The sequence below is a fragment of the Equus asinus genome, chromosome 30 (assembly GCF_041296235.1).
Source record: "Equus asinus isolate D_3611 breed Donkey chromosome 30, EquAss-T2T_v2, whole genome shotgun sequence".
Taxonomy (NCBI): domain Eukaryota; kingdom Metazoa; phylum Chordata; class Mammalia; order Perissodactyla; family Equidae; genus Equus; species Equus asinus.
The window spans coordinates 18,904,507-18,922,387 of NC_091819.1; the positions used below are offsets into that span (position 1 = coordinate 18,904,507).

The 17,881-nt window shown below is 42.0% G+C and overlaps 1 long non-coding RNA gene across 3 annotated transcripts in view; it reads right to left on the reverse strand.

The window, feature by feature from the left end:
• Positions 1-16,365, reverse strand: part of LOC106830450 (uncharacterized) — a 118,020-nt gene extending 101,655 nt beyond the window's left edge. Inside the window, exons 1-3 of one of the 3 annotated variants that reach the window (XR_011499401.1) lie at positions 16,124-16,365; positions 13,669-13,809; positions 11,026-11,202 (exon numbers count right to left, since the gene is read on the reverse strand). This is a non-coding gene — a long non-coding RNA (uncharacterized lncRNA). The remainder of the gene's footprint in view (positions 1-11,025; positions 11,203-13,668; positions 13,810-16,123) is intronic. The other 2 variants (XR_011499402.1, XR_011499403.1) reach the window with 2 other exon arrangements.
• Positions 16,366-17,881: the final 1,516 nt, after the last annotated feature.

Here is a 17,881-nt window from a genome sequence, read left to right on the forward strand (position 1 = left end):
CACCAACACAGGCCCTCCCCTTGTGCATGCCCTGCCATGCAGAGGTGGACCAACATGCCTGGTTGCAGAGGCTCCAGGTACTGCACATATACAGCACCACAAGTTGCCTAAGGGATTACTGTTGGGTGGGGCCAGTCCCTAGGGCAGGTTGCCTGCCCTGGCTGAGCTGGATTAAATCAGCGCTCTAGTGGGTGGAGCAGACCCCTGTGCAAACAGGTCAGGGGATGAACTCCAATGGCATCTTCCAGTGTCTGTGTTAGCACACCTGCATTAGCACACAGTAATGGATGCTGCCAATGTCTCAGTCCCTGGGGAAGTCTCACCTCTCACCAAGATGCACCCAGAGCCTATCAAGTGAGTGTCTTTTCATCAAAGGACTGTACACCCTTCTTTCTGGTGACTTTAGGTTGCTTTCCCAAATGGGTGAGTTTGTGCATGGGCCCTTTAAGAGAAGGCTTTTTCCCCCCTTATATCCAATAGCTTTTCTAGGGGTATTCCCTGTTGCTGTTAATATCCAGCAAAGCTAGGTATTATGACACTCATCTGACTTGTGCTAAGTCCAAAAGCTGCTTATTGTGGTAATGCTCCCCTGCTCAGATCTCCCACTCCTCCAGGGAAGGCTTCATTCCTTAACATTGCTCCTGACTGGCCATGAAGCACCAGGGCTTGAAGCTGGCTTTTTTCTCTCCAGGAAGGAATTTCTACCTCTTCCACCTCAGTCAGCACTGTCCCTTGTTGTGGGGGTTCTTTTTATCCAGTTTTCAGTTCTCTCTCAGGGATAATTGTTCCAAGAGTAATTGTAAATTTGTTGTGTCCATGGAACAAAGTGAATTCAAAGTCTGCCTACCCCATCATCTGAATATGTGATGAATATCTGAATATGATACCATCTGAATATGTTTTTTAAAAGGAACTCTTAAAACTTAACAAGAAAACAAACAACCCAATTATCATGAGGGAAATGAAAATTAAAGCCACAATGAGATGGGACTACCACAAGCCTACAAGGATGGGACACACACAAAAAAATAAAATTAAACTCACAATTCCAAATGCTGAAGAGGATGAGAAACAAAAGGAGCTCTCATTCATTGCTAACGGGGATGCAAAATGGTAGGACAACTTTGAAAAAGTTTGACAGTTTCTCATATAGTTAAACATACACTTACACGGGGCCAGCCCTGTGGCCAAGTGGTTAAGTTCGCGCGCTCCGCTTCGGCAGCCCAGCGTTTCACCAGTTTGAATCCTGGGTGCGGACATGGCACCGCTCATCAGGCCATGCTGAGGCAGCATCCCACATGCCACAACTAGAAGGACCCACAACTAAAAATATACAACTATGTACTGGGGAGTTTGGGGGAGAAAAAGGAAAAATAAAATCTTTAAAAAAAAATACACTTAGAATGGAACCCAGTGATTCCAGTCCCAGGTACTTCCTCAAGTGAATTGAAAACTAATGTTTACATAAAAATATGAATGTGAATGTTTATTGCAGCTTTATTCATAATTTCCAAAAGCTGGAAACTATAAAGAGGTCCTTAAACAGGTGAATGGATAAAATAAACTGTGGTACAACCATACAATTGGATACTACTCAGCAATTAAAAGGAAAAAACTGTTAATTCACATAATGCCATAAATGAATCTTAAATACATTTTTAATTGAAGGAAGCCAATTCCAAAATACTACACATTGTATGATTCCACTCATGACATTCTGGAAATGGTAAAACTATAAGGATGGAAAAGAGATCAGCAATTACTGGGGGGTGATGAAGGGGTATTGACTACAAAGGAGCAAACAAGGGAATTTTGGGATATTGGAAATGTTCTTTATGGTACTTTGGGGGTGGATAAATGGCTCTGTGAATTTGTCAAACCCCATAAAACTGTACAACACAAAGAGTGACCTTCACTATGTGAAAATTTTATAAAAAAATCAACCAGGATGTTCAGAAGATCCCAAGGGTAACACATATCATGAAAAACAAATTTAACTATATTACAAATGCATGACAAAGCTTTATTGAAAGAGCTAGGGAAGAAAGAGAACTTAGCTGAGAAAAAAACTCTTTTGACTGCATACTGTAAGTCCAAAAGCAAAATGAACCATATATTAACACTCTCCTTTAGTTGTTTCTCACAGGGGTACAGGTCAACAATTTTGGAACTACTTTAAATGCACATTAGGGTTGAACAACTAAATAAATTTAATGTATATAATGAGATCCAGTATATTTACAGTGGAAAAATCTGCCAGATACCACCTTAACCAAGTAATCAAGGCTAACGTCACCAGTAAAAAAAAAAAAGAAAAGAAAAGAAAAGAAAAAATCATGTTGATATTATGTATCCCCTGGGATGGTGAAATGAGGAGGGCATTTCAACTCTGCCATGTTCTTCCCAAACCTCCATAATCCCAGTCTAATCATGAGATAAAATCAGATAAATGCAAATTTAGAGACAATCTACAAAATACTTGACAAAAGTTGTCAAAGTGTCAAGGTTGTAAAGATAAGGGAAAACCAAGAAGCTATCACAGATTGGAAGAGACAAAGGAGATATGACAACAAAATGCAATGTGGGAACCTGGACTGGAGCCTGGAATAGAAATGGTTATTAGAGAAACTGGAGAAATTGAATGAAGTCTGTAGTCTAGCTAACAGTACCGTACCAATGTTAATTTCTTACTTTTGATAAAAGTACCAAGGTTATGTAAAATGTTAGCATTAGGGGAAGCTGTGTGAAGGGCATACAGACACTCTCAATATTATCTTTTCAGTCTTATTTTATTTTTTCAAAATAAAAAGTTTTTTCTTACATCCAAAATGATAGCATTAGCCTCCATTGTGGTTGTTAATCTTCTCTCCCAAGGCCAAGGGGTTATGAGTGATTTCCCAACACACCATTATGGAAATGTTGTGGAACAAAAAAGAGAACAGAAAGAAATGGCTTGGAGGAAGAGGAAAACAAAAAAACAAAGCAATGCTAAATAAGTTTGGAAGAGAAAAAAAATGGAAAGATTGGTGTTACTTTTCACCTTGAACGCCAACAAACTACTGGTACCCTAGCCGGGCATTGCCATTGACACTCTCCATCATTCCACCCCCCTCTCCCATCACCGTGTTATAAGGGCACAGGTTAAGCTGCCATAAAAAAGAAAAGCACTCACAAATATAAAGGTTAAATAAGATTGCAGTTGATTTTTCTCTCATTTTGAAGTCCAAAAGTAAGGAGTCCAGTGTTTACAGTGTGACTCTGCTCTTCTCTATGTGCTTTCTGTCTCTGGGTTCAAGTGAGCTACTCCAGCTCCCACCATCTTCCAACCACTAAGAAAGGAGGAAAAGGCGCGGCAGCTCAGGTTCCCTCCTGGGCACAGTTATCTTCTGTTCACATCCCATTGGCCAGAAATAAGACACATGGCCTGACCAAGGCTGCAAAGGAGGCTGGGAAATGTAGTCTCCAGTTGGGCAGCCATCTGCCCAGCTACAGCTCAGCAGTTCTACTAATAATGAAGGAAAGAATTGGTTTGGGTGGACAAGGAATAGTCTCTGCCAGTACCACTAATCCAGAATCCTTTCACTGAATTGTGCCATGCACTCCTGGGAGATTTTCAGTCTATTTAAGGTGAAGACAAAAGCACAGTCTTCAATTTGACAGAAGAAAATTGCTTCATAGAAGACAACATGTGACACTCTGGGGCATGGGATAAGTGGAACACTGTGACACAGATTGAATTTATCTAGGAAGAACGTTTCAACAACCAAAGGCAGAATCCTAGTGTGGCAGAATGTTTGGGAAAATGGCCACAATTCTCCATTCCTTTCTATACCTCCAGCCCTTTGCAGTGTGACTTTGCTTCTCCTCCCACCAAGAGAGTCTACTTCCCCACCCTTTGAACCTGGACTGTTCTTGTGACTTGCTTTGTTCAATAAAATGCAGCGGAAGTGACATTGTGCCAGGTCCAAGCCTAGGCTCCAGGAAGCCTTGGTCACTTCTGCTCTTTCTCTTGGAATGCTCCCACCATGTGAACAAACTCAGGCCATCCTGCTGGAGGATAGAGACCACATGGAGCAAAGACAAGTCATGCCAGCTGAGCCCCAAAATCCCAGCTAGCTCCCAGATGACCTGGCAGCTGACTACAGATAAATGAGGATCCCAGCCAAGATCAACTGAGCCTGACTCAGATCAGCATAACTGCTCAGCTGACCCACAGACTTGTGAGGTAAATAAACGGTCGTTGTTTTAAAGCCACTAAATTTGAAGGTAGCTTGATATGCAGCAACAGACACCTGATGAAACCGGTGACGTGTAACTCCTAAGGAATGGGCCGATGATTAGAGAGACTGAGAAAAAGAGTCAGAGAACTTCAAAGAGAACCAGGAGAGTGAGTCACAGAGACCAAAGGAGAAGTTTCAAGATGAAGGAAGTGGTCCTCAGGCAAGGCGAGGCCTAAGAGAAAGATAAATTTTTAGGACAACAGAAATAATAATTGAAACACCGTTTAGGTAATGAACACACAAATAGAAACAGCTAATATGAACTTCCCATCAACAGCAGAAAATCCAATTCCTCCTTTCGCTTAAACACACACCCCTACACTGCTGTATACCTTTCAGGCAAGAGAATTTAACTCATAACACTTTCTCAAGAAAAGACAGAGGAAACTCACATGACCCTAGGACCCTCTTCTGGAAAATAAGTCCAAGGAGTTGCTGCTCCCACCTGCGAGTTGCAGGCTAACTTATATTAGCCCATTATCTTCATAACTTCACAGCATGTCCTTATTCCTGCTCATTACTCTCATGGTCCTATCATCCTGGCCCACTCTTCCTCTCTTTTCCTTGTTTATTTTTATTTTTCCCCTATTTCCCTAAATTATTATATTCAAGTGTCTGAGCTACACACTTGTCCTTCTCCCTTCCCCCAGCCCATCATTTATTTGTCGACTTCTGTGTACAAGATATTTGGAGAACCAAATCTTTCCTGCTCCACATCACTAAGGAGTTGCCTGACCTTCTGATAGTCCCAAAGCCTGACCGTCACCCTCCAGGCCTCCATAGGAACAGTTACAAAGTCAGGAAAGCTGGCCTGCTACTTGGAGAGTGAAATTTTTCTCTCTGGCCACAGTCTATCCGGGTGTCCTGGGTGTGTGTGTGTGCAAGTGCGTGCACTAGGTGATACAAAAGGACTCCACCTGACCGTGCACTTCAGGAAAGGCGAGTGTTAAGTATGGGTGGTTTATTATGCAGCAATAGCCATCTGATAAAACTAGAGGAGACTCATTGATTTGGACTGATCTGTAAGCCTGCTCCTTGTGTAGACGATGACATGTGGTGAGGAGAAGGACAGCCTTTGGAGTCAGCCCTGGATTCAAGTTACAGCCCTGCCACTTACTAGCAGTATCTTCTAGAACTTACTTAACCTCTCAAAGCTTTAGATCCCTTTGAAGGTATCACGCTAAGTGAAATGTCAGGTGGAGAAAGACAAATACTGCATGATTTCACTCATATGTGGAAGATAAAAATAAATAAATAGCAAACAAACACACAGATACAGAGACAGCTTGGTGGTTACCAGAGGGAAAAGGGAATAGGCGGTAGGTGAAAGGGGGAAAGGAGAACATGTGTACAGTGATGGATGGAAACTAGACTTTTGGTGGTGAACACAATGTAGTCCAGACAGAAGCTGAAATATAATTCCCTACACATGAAATTTACATAATGTTGTAAACCAATGCGACCTCAACTTAAAAAGAACTTTAGGTCCTTTATCTATAAAATCATGTTAACAATAATTACTACCTTGAAAAGTTGATACGAGCATCACATGATGTTAAATTAGCTAGAGTATCAGTTTTGTGTCAGAGTCAAAGATGATATAAGGAAATCATCTAACAAAGCCTAGCACATGGGGGGCCTCAATAAGGGCTATTATTGTTGTCCCAGCTTGATCCCTACAGGCTTTCCCCACTAGCTAGACTCTCTGTTACCTCGTGTTGAGCCTTCCCATGCCTGGTACCTGCCAGTTTACCACCTGTACTGCCTGTTGGGCTCTATTTCCTCCAATCCTCTCTTTCCCTGGCCAGTGCATCAAGGGCAGCCCATACCCTGGCTTCTCCTGGTCAGCCTCATCCTGCTGGAGTTAACCAAGCCAGGCCTGCATATATCTTAACGAAGCAATTGGTTCCCGCAAATGACTCTCTCAATAAGTGGAGTAAAATTGCAATGCCAATTGGGGAAAAAAGGGGAAATGCGTAAGAGGATATGGCATGGTGACAAGCACATTCAAGGCCATAAATATGTGGCAATTGCTTTTCTCATCCAATTCTCCTATTTTGAAACGTTCCTGGAAGGGACCTGGTATTATTAGGCATTATTAAGAGACAGAGCCTTTTATTCACCCAGTCACATGAGTATCCCAACCAGCAAGGAAGATTATGTCATTCTTGAGGACAGAGGGAAGAAGGGGGAGGAAGGGGTTCTGAGCAAGAACGGAAGTGGGCGGTGGGGTATTTCAAATACCTCTCAGTGAGTCATTGTGCTTTTTACAGCCTAAACTTACACTTAATTCAGGCTTACCAGTAACCAATTGCTTCATGAGCTGCACAGTAATATTTAAATCTTATCTTTCTAATCTCAAACTGGCTAGATAGCTGCAAAACCCGATTATAGCAATGAGGAAAAGATACACACACACAAGCCATGTCACAACAGATCACTGTTCTTGCCAAACATTCCCTATATAGTTTGTAAACCTCTTATATTTTGCTACCTCACAGGTTACTGGGGATTAGATAGGGTGCAAAGAAAATTCTGGTGCATTGCTGTTATGTATTGGGCATCCCTACACAGGGCAAATCCCACTCCAGCCTCTGCACCAGGGCCTGCATTGGCTGATCTCACCCCTGTGCACCCCATCACGGATACAGCCGCACCTGCCCTGCACTGCCCCCAGAGCTGGCACCCCCATCCGAGGAGGGCCTCTGCTGGAAGCCACTTGGAAACGTCAACCCAGTGTGAGTCTCCTCTCTCTTCCTCCTCTTGCAGATGTAGTGAACCCAAGAACACACTGAGGGCCAAGGCTTTAGAGCCACCTGCACTTTCTCTGGGGAGCTGGTCTCTCTCTGCCCGTCTCTGAGGGATGATCTACCGCCCACAGCCCCTGCCAGATTTCCCTGCACAACCCCTAGATTACCATCCTCGCCAGATCCTGATGGGGTCTGCAGAATTGGCTGCTCCCATTCTCTCTCTCTCAATCTCTCTCTTCCTCCCTCTACCCTCCCCTCACTCCTTCTCTCTCTCTCTGTCTTTCTGTCACTTTCCCTCCGTCTCTCTCTATCTCTCTCTATCAGATGGATAGATAGACAGATAGATAGATATAGAGATATAGAGATCTACAGTCACATCACATTTTGGCTGAAAAAAACATTTACTGTCTCCTCTTTGCCTTCAGGATGGAGCCCACACTGCTTAGCTCAGCATCCAAGGCCCCTGCAGTCTGCCTTTGCTTGCTGGTCCCTGTCCATAACCCCTGTGGGGAGCCCACATGACCTGCATTCTTCCCCAAGGAGCACCCTCCAATTAAAACATTAACACCCTTCACAGCAAGAACCAAGGTGATGAGGTTCTCTTCCCCCTACGAGGGCCCTTCCAGAGGTTTTGTTTCCCATCCTGAAACATATTTCTTCCCTGGTTACTGACCATTGATGACTTCACACATGTGTTCATTTATTTATTCACTCATTCAATATGCATTAATTGGGCACCACTAGAGCCAAGCCAGGCCCTGTGCTAGAGCAGGTGACTCTCATGTGCTCAAATCATGTGGATTTTGCTCTTTAAACCACAACAGCACATCCATATCATAATATCACCACTCAAGAGTCATTGCCTCCATCTAGTAGGAATGACAGTGACACAGCAATAGAGGGCCTTTCAAACACATCACAGCCCCCAAAGATGAGACTGTGGGCATGGAGGGTGTAGATGTCACCTCTTAGAAGTTTACTCACATAACACATAGCTTCTTCCTCTTCATCCTGTTCGACAATGTCCTGTTGGACACCAGCCTCACAAACTAAACGTGAATTGATGCAAGACGTCGGGCTAGGAGACCCCATTCCTTGGAGTTGCCTGTGGCTTTATTAGGAAATGGTGAGTCTGGGCTGGTTAGGTTATCGTCAAAGGTGGGACAATGTTTACCTGCCTGCCCAGAGCGTTCGCACCTGGGTGGCTTGAAAATGCAGACCCTTCACAAACAGAAGACTCCACAAGAGAACAGCAGCCTCCCCAAGGGAACTCTCCAGAGGCAGACTGAGTGAGGAAGACAGATGAGCTGTTGCAGCCTAGGGTTGGTGCGTTAGAAATTTCCAAGTGTTTCATTTCATTTCATTTCTGTTTTATGCTATACCACAGCGCTTATTGGGAAATTAGGTAAAGTTGAACCATATTTTACCTTTTGCTTGGCCAGCACTTAGATCCTGAAGGTAAAACATTTTGACTCTGAATTCTGAACAAATTACTCATTACCCCACATTTTCAGGGCCCATGTGCTAGTGTTTGTGTATTGGTGCAGGGAAGCAGCCAGTGGGAGAGAAGATGGAGCTTCCAATGAGTGGGCTTTGCCACACTCCAAGCACACGTACAGTCAAGCCAGGACCCACCTGCCCCCTACCGTCACTACCACCACCATCAACTCCAAGTCTTTCACACTCTTGCTGGCCTTCTTGTTGTTTCAAGGGGGGCCCTTGATTCTAATTTTCACTTGATTTCACATACAAAAATGTTGGGGAGGGGATCCCTAATAATGATGACTACTGGCAGTTGATAATGCCTTGAAGTTTGCAAACCTGTCACATACTCTATCCCATTTGCTATTCACCATAGTCCTGTGAGCTAGAAATTATCCTCTCCTCACCACATTTTCCAGGTGAAAAAATGGGGCCTAAGTATCGATTGGCTTGATAAGGTTTTGTACTAGGAGACAACAGCTGAGAGAGTTTCAAACTCAGGGCCTCCCTACAGAGAAGTCTTCTGGAGTACCCATTCCAGTCTCCACTACATGCAGGGGTCCTGGGGTTATGACTTCTGAGCTTCCCATTCAAATTGTGCACTCTAATCTCCACTTGTTCCTAGCCAAATAATTTCACTCTTCTAGGGAAATAAAACCTGGCTTGTCCCTGCCACACCCACAGGCCACACATATTTTCCAGTTGGCCCTTGCAGTGGGAAAGCAAGTAGGACTTAAGTCTATGTTGGTGTGTTAAATGCTGATGACCTAGGAAAACAAAAAAAGCCAATCTTTACAATTCAAAGGGAACCTCTCCCAATTCTGCTCCCCTAAAGTTAATTCTAATCGTTCTTCTACTCTTTGCTTTACTTGAAATGGAAATAGCTACATACACCACATGCAAGTTTCCAACAAGTGGGAAACAAACAGCTGACAAAAAACTTCTGAGGTATTTCCCAGCTGAACAAAATCAAAAATGGATGAGAAGCACCAGAGAAGTTTAGCTTGCCTGGCATTTTTAAAGTTTTATCAAAATTATTCATCAACGTTTCCAATGAACCTCTGACCCAATTTTCACTGAATTCCCTAAAGTTCCTCATTAATTTCCTCCACATCTTGTCCCCAGCCCCACCTCCTCTTTCCTTGGTCATCCTGTGCTTGTCTACAATCATATGACTTGTTGTTTGTGTGGTTTATGGTCTAAACTAAAATCTGAGGGTGATGAGGTTGTCGTCCACTCATGTGCTAATGGATCATATCTTGGCAAAGACAATAGGCATCTAATTATATTATTAAAGTGGCTTTTCTTTTTCTTGAGGCGTGTTTACAATTGCTATGGCTCTTTCTGGCCACAACACTGTCCTTCCTGGCTTGTGTGACCTTGAGAAAGCTTCTTGTCCTCTCTCTAAAGTCCAATAAAAGAAACATAATAATAAATATTTGAAGTTTTCAAGGAGAAAAGATGAAATAACATATAGAAAAGCATTTCGAAAACAGAGCTATAAAACATTTTTTAAAAAACTAACTCATTATTTTATTGATGTCTCTATTTCCGTGTCAGTAAAATGACAATATTAAATACTACTTTCCTCATAGTATTATTGGGAGAATTGAATGAAATAATACAGGGAAGGGGCTTAGCTCCATAGTTAGTACATAAGTGCTCAAAAATGTTAGCCAGCAGCAGCCGCACCACATTTCCAAACCCTGTATGATCAGGATAGCAGATTTGGGCATGCCCATTTTACAGATGAGGAAACTGAGGTTTGAAACGTCAAGGAGACTCGGGGTACACTTGTAGCTTTAACCTTTCATGTATCCTTGGAAAAGGCTTATACCCATATGGCTGATTGGTAGCAGATGCCCAGTGGTTGGTGGGTAATTTTAGTAGGTTTTTCTACTTTGAAAGGGAGCAACAGGCTGGTTTTTCTGGGTCCCTATAAGAATTTACCAGCCCTATCAGGTTGTTGTCTCATCAGCAGCTGCAACTCAACCAAATGCTCACGAAAAAAGAAAAATTAAAGAAAATGAAGGGAATAGAGGAGAAGAAGATAATCACTGCCTTTTTTTTAATTTTTAAAATTTTTTTTAAAGGTATGCTTTTTGGTGAGGAAGATTGGCCCTGAGCTAACATCTGTTGCCAATCTTCCTCTTTTTTTTTTCTCCCCAAAGCCCCAGTACGTAGTTGTATATCCTAGTTGTATGTCCTTCTAGTTCTGCTATGTGGGACGCCGCCACAGCATGGCTTGATGAGCAGTGTGTAGGTCCGCACCCAGGATCTGAACTGGCGAACCCCGAGCTGCCAAAGTGGAGTGCATGAACTTAACCACTATGCCACTGAGCTGGTTCCCAACCATTGCTTTTACTTTTGATCCTCATTTATAAACAGTTAAAGAAACAAAGGAAAAAACGGTGGTGAAGTTTAGTGACAAACACTAAAACTCCAGAATTCCAGTACAAATATACCAAATAGGTCACTTTCAAGACTTTTGAAAGCTTCCGATTATTTCATACCTTAGGTCCACAAAGGAGCTAGCACTAGCATGTGGGTGGCAGTGGGAGAGGGGTAGAAAAATTTTAATGACTCCACCCAGTTCTGTGGACACCATCTTACTGCAGGTTGTGGAGCTTCTTCGGGTAGAAAGAACAAAACTTCCCAGGAATGCCTCTTACCATCCAGCTTTAGTTTGTCTGAAAAGAAGGGAAAAAATAACTCAAGACTTCAGCCAAGAACACCAGTCAGGGAATTAAAGAGCTGGGCACACAATAATTTTAAGTCATGTCAGAGGAGATTTAAATAGCACAGATCAGCAGAAAAGAATGGGGAAACCTCCAGTACACTGACTTCATTGATACCCCATTTATCAGCAATTACTGACTCCATTAAAGGCCGAGTTTACAGCAGAAAGAGAAGCAGAGCCTAAAATATGTCCCAGCAGATGGACGGAGAGTGTCGGTGATGCCGTATTTCAAAGGCATCTGCAATGTTGTTATCATTGAACATGGAGTCAGAGAGGCAGCAAAAAAACAGCGGCCTGAGAGCCAGCAAATGATTTACTTGACCCTGGATGGGTAGAACTGACAGCAAAAACCTCATTAATTCCTCAGGTCACTCTGGAAGACATTAATTTGGTTTGGACTCACGACGAGAGGAGATTTTCCAGACATACACTAGGAATTATGAAATCTCCATGGCCGGAGAAAGTATGTCCAAATCACTTTTTGTATAAATCAAGCTGACTTTCTGAAGAAGGATAATATGCTTAATCAAGGGAGTTATGGAACTTCTTGTGCTTATTAGACAGAAAATATAACCGTATTTTATTTGGTTATCAGTTCTGGGAGAGAGATTTTTTTTTCCTCTTTAAACTAAAGTCTTCTCTTGCCAGCATGGAAGAGATCCTTTGTAAGAGCTGGAAGAAACTAGACGAGTAAATAATTTGTTCACACAAAGATAGCTTTGCTTTGCTTTTCTCTTTCTTTCTGTTTTCAAGTGGGCACGTGTGTCGTGTGGTCATCTCCTCTGAGTTCCAGCGAAGTTGCCAGCTCACTTCCCCTTCTTGCCTGCCTTCATTCTCTATCTAGAGCTTTCTCAATACTGGATACATCCCTATAAATAACAATCACCAGTGACTGGTGGTTTTACTCTGTATGTTTTGGTGGCATGGGCCAAAATTAAGAAGTTTGGAATCAAGGCAGCTTGGGTGAAAACAATAAGTGTATAATCCTAACCAGAAAATCCTGTCCTCTCTCCAAGTCTGTGCGAGTCTATGCACACACATAAGGAGAACTAAAGTTCTCTGGTCCCCAAAAGGAGTCACTTGTAATTCTGCGTCATTCAATGGCTTTTAAGCTCTATGACTTTCCCAGAAACTCTGCTTCTTTGTCTCAATATTAACTGAAAAAGGTGTGGAGTATTTTGGGGGGAAGAAAAAAAGTTGATTAAATCCAGAACGAAGCAGTCAGTTGGATTATTTACATCAGTGAATGGCTTCATTTTAGGGACACTGACAGACAGGTCAAGTTATTTAAAATAGTCCAGAGAGAGAGAGAGAGAGATTGAGATTGACATGCTGCTGGGCAATGAGCTTATACTCGAGTGTCTGAGGCATAAGCTGCAAGCCCCCTCTCCCGATGATATCTTCCTTGTAAAAGTTGCATTCATCATGTTTAAAGCAAGGTTATCTCTGGCTGAAGAGAACATGCATTAGTACATTTTACTCATTCAACACTGAACACTCCCTATCAACAACCGTCTGCTTAAAGGGGACGAGGCGAACGAGAATTAATCACAGGAAGAGACAACTTAAGGGAGTTGGGCTATAAAATGGAATTCATTAGTAAGCCATAAAGTATTACTGCTTTAACAAGCCTTTCCCTTGGACTCTGCTTCCTCTGCCCTGGGACTGCGCTGACTCGCTCACCTGACAACCTGAAGTCATCCCCACTCTCTTTGTGCCCCCATCCTCTTTCCGCTGAGGACAGAGAGAACAGAGAGCTGGCCAGTGGGGGCAGGACCACAGGGTCTCTGGCTACATAAATTCCTGGACAAATATGGAGTTGGAGCCTAGAAGAGTACAGATGGGACAGAAATCTGTACATTCCAGGTCCTCTTCTTATCTCACCTGCTTGCTTAGAACTGCGTATGCTCTTCTTATAGGGAACTGTCACATCTGAGACAGAAAAACATTCTGCTTACAAATGCAGGTTCTTGATTCTGTGGACCTGGGTTCACCCTTATCAGCTGGGTGACCTTAAACAAGTCACTTAATTTCTCTAAGCCTCAGTTCTCTCAAAAATAAAATGGAGGTAATCACAGTACCCAGCAGAGGGGGAGAGTGAGGATAAAATGAGAGAAAGGAACCATCATTGCACTTCCCTGACTCCAGCATAAGCGAGGCAGCTCTAAAGAGATTTTGCCTTTTGCAATAATGTGTTCTTGCTTGTTTCTGTTCAATCATAAAAAATAATTTTCCTGTCTATCTCCTGTTACTTTGATTTGATTAAAAATGTTTGTGGTTTTTTTGCACATTCCAGGCTCTTCATTCTTACCAGCATATACATTCACTAGGATTCAATACATATTGGGGTGGGTTTTGATTTGACTGCCATACAGACTGAAAGAGCTGCTATTAAAAGAGAGCAAAGAACACTCACGTTTTTCATCCTTTAATCTCATATTTGAAGGATGTTCAAATTCTTTCAGCATAAAGCAGAGAATGAAAGGAGGCAACACAGCAGAGTTCTCTCCATCTTGACTTCTTCCTTAACTAGCCTGAAATTATTCATCCAATGGCACTGGGTATACAGAGTGCTGAAGGTTAGTTTTCATTCTCTGATAGTGAAATATTGGGAAAAGGAAAACAAATCTATGCATCTCAAAATAGCCTTCTCAAAGCTCTTGGAATATAACACTACATGTAACCCAGCTGCTCCTCTTAAAAGCAATATAATCAAGGGGCTGGCCCGGTGGCATAGCAGTTAACTTCTTGCACTCCACTTTGGTGGCCCAGGGTTGGTGAGTTCAGATCCCGGGCACAGACCTAAGCACAGCTTACCAAGCCATGCTGTGGCAGCATCCCACATACAAAAAATAGAGGAAGATTCGCAACAGATGTTAGCTCAGAGCCAATCTTCCTCACCAAAATAAATAAATAAATAAATGGGGAAATATATCAAAGCACAAAAATAAAATAACCACTATAAAAAAAAACAGAAAATAACAAGTTTGGTGAGGATGTGGAGAAAAGGGAGCTCTTGTGCACTGTTGATGGGAATGTAAAACGGCACAGTCACTGTGAAAAACAGTATGGAGCTTCCTCAAAAAATTAAAAATATAACGACTATATGATCCAACAATCTCACTTCTGGGTATATATCCAAAAGAATTGAAGGCAAGATCTCAAAGAAATATTTGCACATCTGTGTTCATAGCAGCATTATTCACGAAGGCCAATAGGTAGAAGCAAAAGTGTCCATCAACAGATGAATGGGTAACAAAATGTGGTCTATGCATTCAACGGAATATTATTCAGCCTGAAAAAGGAGGGAAATTCTAACACATGCTACAACATGGATGAAGCTTGAGGACACTATGCTAGGTGAAATAAGCCAGTGACAAAAGGAAAAATACTACATGATTCCACTTATATGAGTTACCTGGAGAAGCCAAATTCATAGAGATAGAAAGTAGAATGATGGTTGCCAGGGCTGTTGTTGTTTAATGGGTACAGAGTTTCAGTTTTACAAGACAGAAAGTTCTAGATATTGGTTGCATGACAACGTGAATATATTTAACAACATTGAACTGTACACTTAAAAATAGTTAAGATGGTAAATTTTATGTTGTATCTTTTTTAAACAATTAAAAAGAAGTAAAGTATCCATAATTCATCATACATGTATAAATCTGTTAATATTTTGATATTTCAGTTAAAATCCATTTTTTCACTTAGCCACATATTGTTAACATTTTCTCATAACATTGCATATTCTTCTACAACTACATTTTAATGGCTGCATAGTAATCCATTGTTCAAGCAAGTTCCTGTTCTTGGACAATTAGGTTACTTCCAGTTTGTTATTTACTACAAATATACTATGATAAACTCCACTTTCACATTATTTTTAAATTTCCTATTGTGTTTTTTTTTTCTTTAAGATTGACAGCGGAGCTAACATCTCTTGCCAATCTTTTTTTTTCTTTTACTTTCTTATTCTTCTCCCCAAAGCCCCCCAGTACAATATACATATTGTATATTCTAGTTGCAGGTCCTTCTGGTTGTGCTATGTCGGACGCCACCTCAGCATGGCTTGATTATTGGTGCCATGTCTGTGCCCAGGATCCGAACTGGCGAAACCCTTGCCCACCAAAGCAGGGCATGTGAACTTAACACTCGGCCATGGGGCAGGCCCCTCGTATTCTTTACACTATGTCTTTATTTTCTTTAGCAACCGAGATAATTTTAGCATGCCAGGAAGATATTTTTGCTTCTAAACCTCTTTAAATCTGAGAGCATATATGTTGGGATTCCAAAGGTGAGAAGAAAAAGTGAGGGAGGTCAAATCAATCTTTAAAAGAAGTAAAACTTCTAGTTTGAAAACAGCAATGATTTCAGCACAAGGATCACCACAACTGGCCTCTCACAAATTGTGAGAGAACATCTGTAAGGAGAACATAAACAGGCAGACACAACTTGTGCCAGTCAGCAGAGGACCCATGATGCTTCCTACACCCAGAATCAGACTTCAGATCATCTGTACCCAGAGCATAGCCTCAAGTCCTTTCCTATAAATCCAAATTGTTTACTAAGACCTTGCTGCCTTTGTAAAGTAACTAACAACATTGCTTTATGGTCAGTATCATCACTTCCAAGTTATCAATGAGAAAACTCAGGCACAGAGAGGTTGAACAACTTTCCCAGAGTCACACAACCAACAGTAGCAGAGTCAAGGTTCAAACCCAAACTTCCTGTGCTTTCCCTACCACATCATGTTATCATGTTGAATATCATGGTTGATCACAGAGCTCTAGGCACAAAGGAACATTTGTTTTCTAGGCTATCTCTGCTTCCCAATTTTCTTTATCTGTAAGGAGGCCAATCTTACTTACCTGGGGAAGACTCTGGCACCAATTTCAGAGAAGTCTTTCCTGTTGCCTATTTCATTCCTTTCTCTTCCCCCTGCCGGACTAACCCGAATAATTAAGAAAAGTATTTCTGAAGGATGGGTAAGAAGAGTATTTCTGAAGGAAGTTGAATAACTGCAATTAAGGATGCTCTATTTTAGGAGGAACTGGAGCTGCAGATCACATTTCCATATGGCAGTTGCATGTGTTTATTAACGGAAAAGACTAATGAAAGCCGCTCTTACCAGGGAACAGTTATCTTGCTCTAAGTTCCTGGGAACCAGACCCAGGCTTTTCTAGCAGCCTTGTTCTCTGCCATCGTTTGTGGCCACTCTCAAAGAGTTTGTCCTCAATTCTCCTCCCAGAATGGCTGTTTCTGTAATGTGAGTCCTGACAAGATGACTCACTGGGGCCATGTTAACTTTTATCTTCATCTGTTTTTAACAGTAATTAGGCCAGAGCGATTTTAGGGGGCAGCACACGAGTCAAATCTGCAAGCACTCCCTGGACTGGAAATCCTGGTCATTGTTACTGGCATTTGGTGACCGTATTATTCACATGAGCTTGGAGCGGTGCTGCTGTGTGCGGTATTTGGGCAGGCGATTAGGGATGCGTTGGTTTCTTTTATTTCAGCCGGTTCAGATCAAAGGCCTGCCAAAATCTATGCCTGAACTCCTTGCCCTAACCCGACTGTGGCTGCTGCTATGCAGATAAATCCTTAGAGACCGAAAAAGAGCCATTTGCAATGGTCTTTCTTCCCTATTGCTCAGTTCCACATGATTTCTAATATTCATCTGGAGGATGTGCAAGGCTGGAGGGCATTTTAATTTTTTGAAGACAGGGAGGACATGCAAACTATTAATTTTTTAATTATCATAATCGTGTGGGACAACTCCAGAGTCCAAGTCCCCATTCTAGCGGGCCACACCCTTATTTTTGGCAAAATATTCACCACATTTCCTGCTTCATTAATCCCTGCACAGGGCTGCACAGGGCTGCACGGGTGAGCACAACTTTCTCTCCCCTTACAGGCCCTCTTTATAATTCTCAAATGTGACTTTTGCTGAATAGCCATTTCTGAATCCACTTCATTCTAGTTTTTAAATATATATCTTTTTTTAATTCTGAAAGATTCTGTCTCCCTGGAGCCCCGCTTTCCTAAGTCCCCAGATCCTACTGAACTTAAAACATTAAAAACTGACAACTTAACTGACCGGCTAAATCCCCAGCTTCACAACCCAGAATCGCTGCAAGGGAGAAAGGAAGTCAGACCTGGAGCCAGGTCTCTGGTGCTTAGCGTTACAGAAGCAGCAAGTAATAAGTAAAACAAAATGGAAGAAGTCACATTCTGCAGAAGAGGAAATGTTGTTTACAGATTCTGCAAAGGGCAGGAAGGGAGGTAGATGGAGCCTGAAGAAAATATAAACGGGAATTAAAATGCAAAGGACAAAACCAGGACTCCCTTAACACACTGATTTGGTTTAATCCTGGGTCTCACAGGATTCAATCCCTTGCTTTGTTGCCTTAGCAAATATTCCCCACATCGCTCTAAAATTCATCTTTCTTAAGGATATCGAGTAAAAGTATAGACACATACAGGAATGATAAACTCCTGTGGCTCATCAGAATATTGGTTACTTCTGGGGAGCAAGCGGTATACAAAGCTTTTCAAATGTATTTGTCACCATGGATTTCTTGAGCTGGTGATGGGTACACCAATATTTTTATTTATTTTTCTTTATC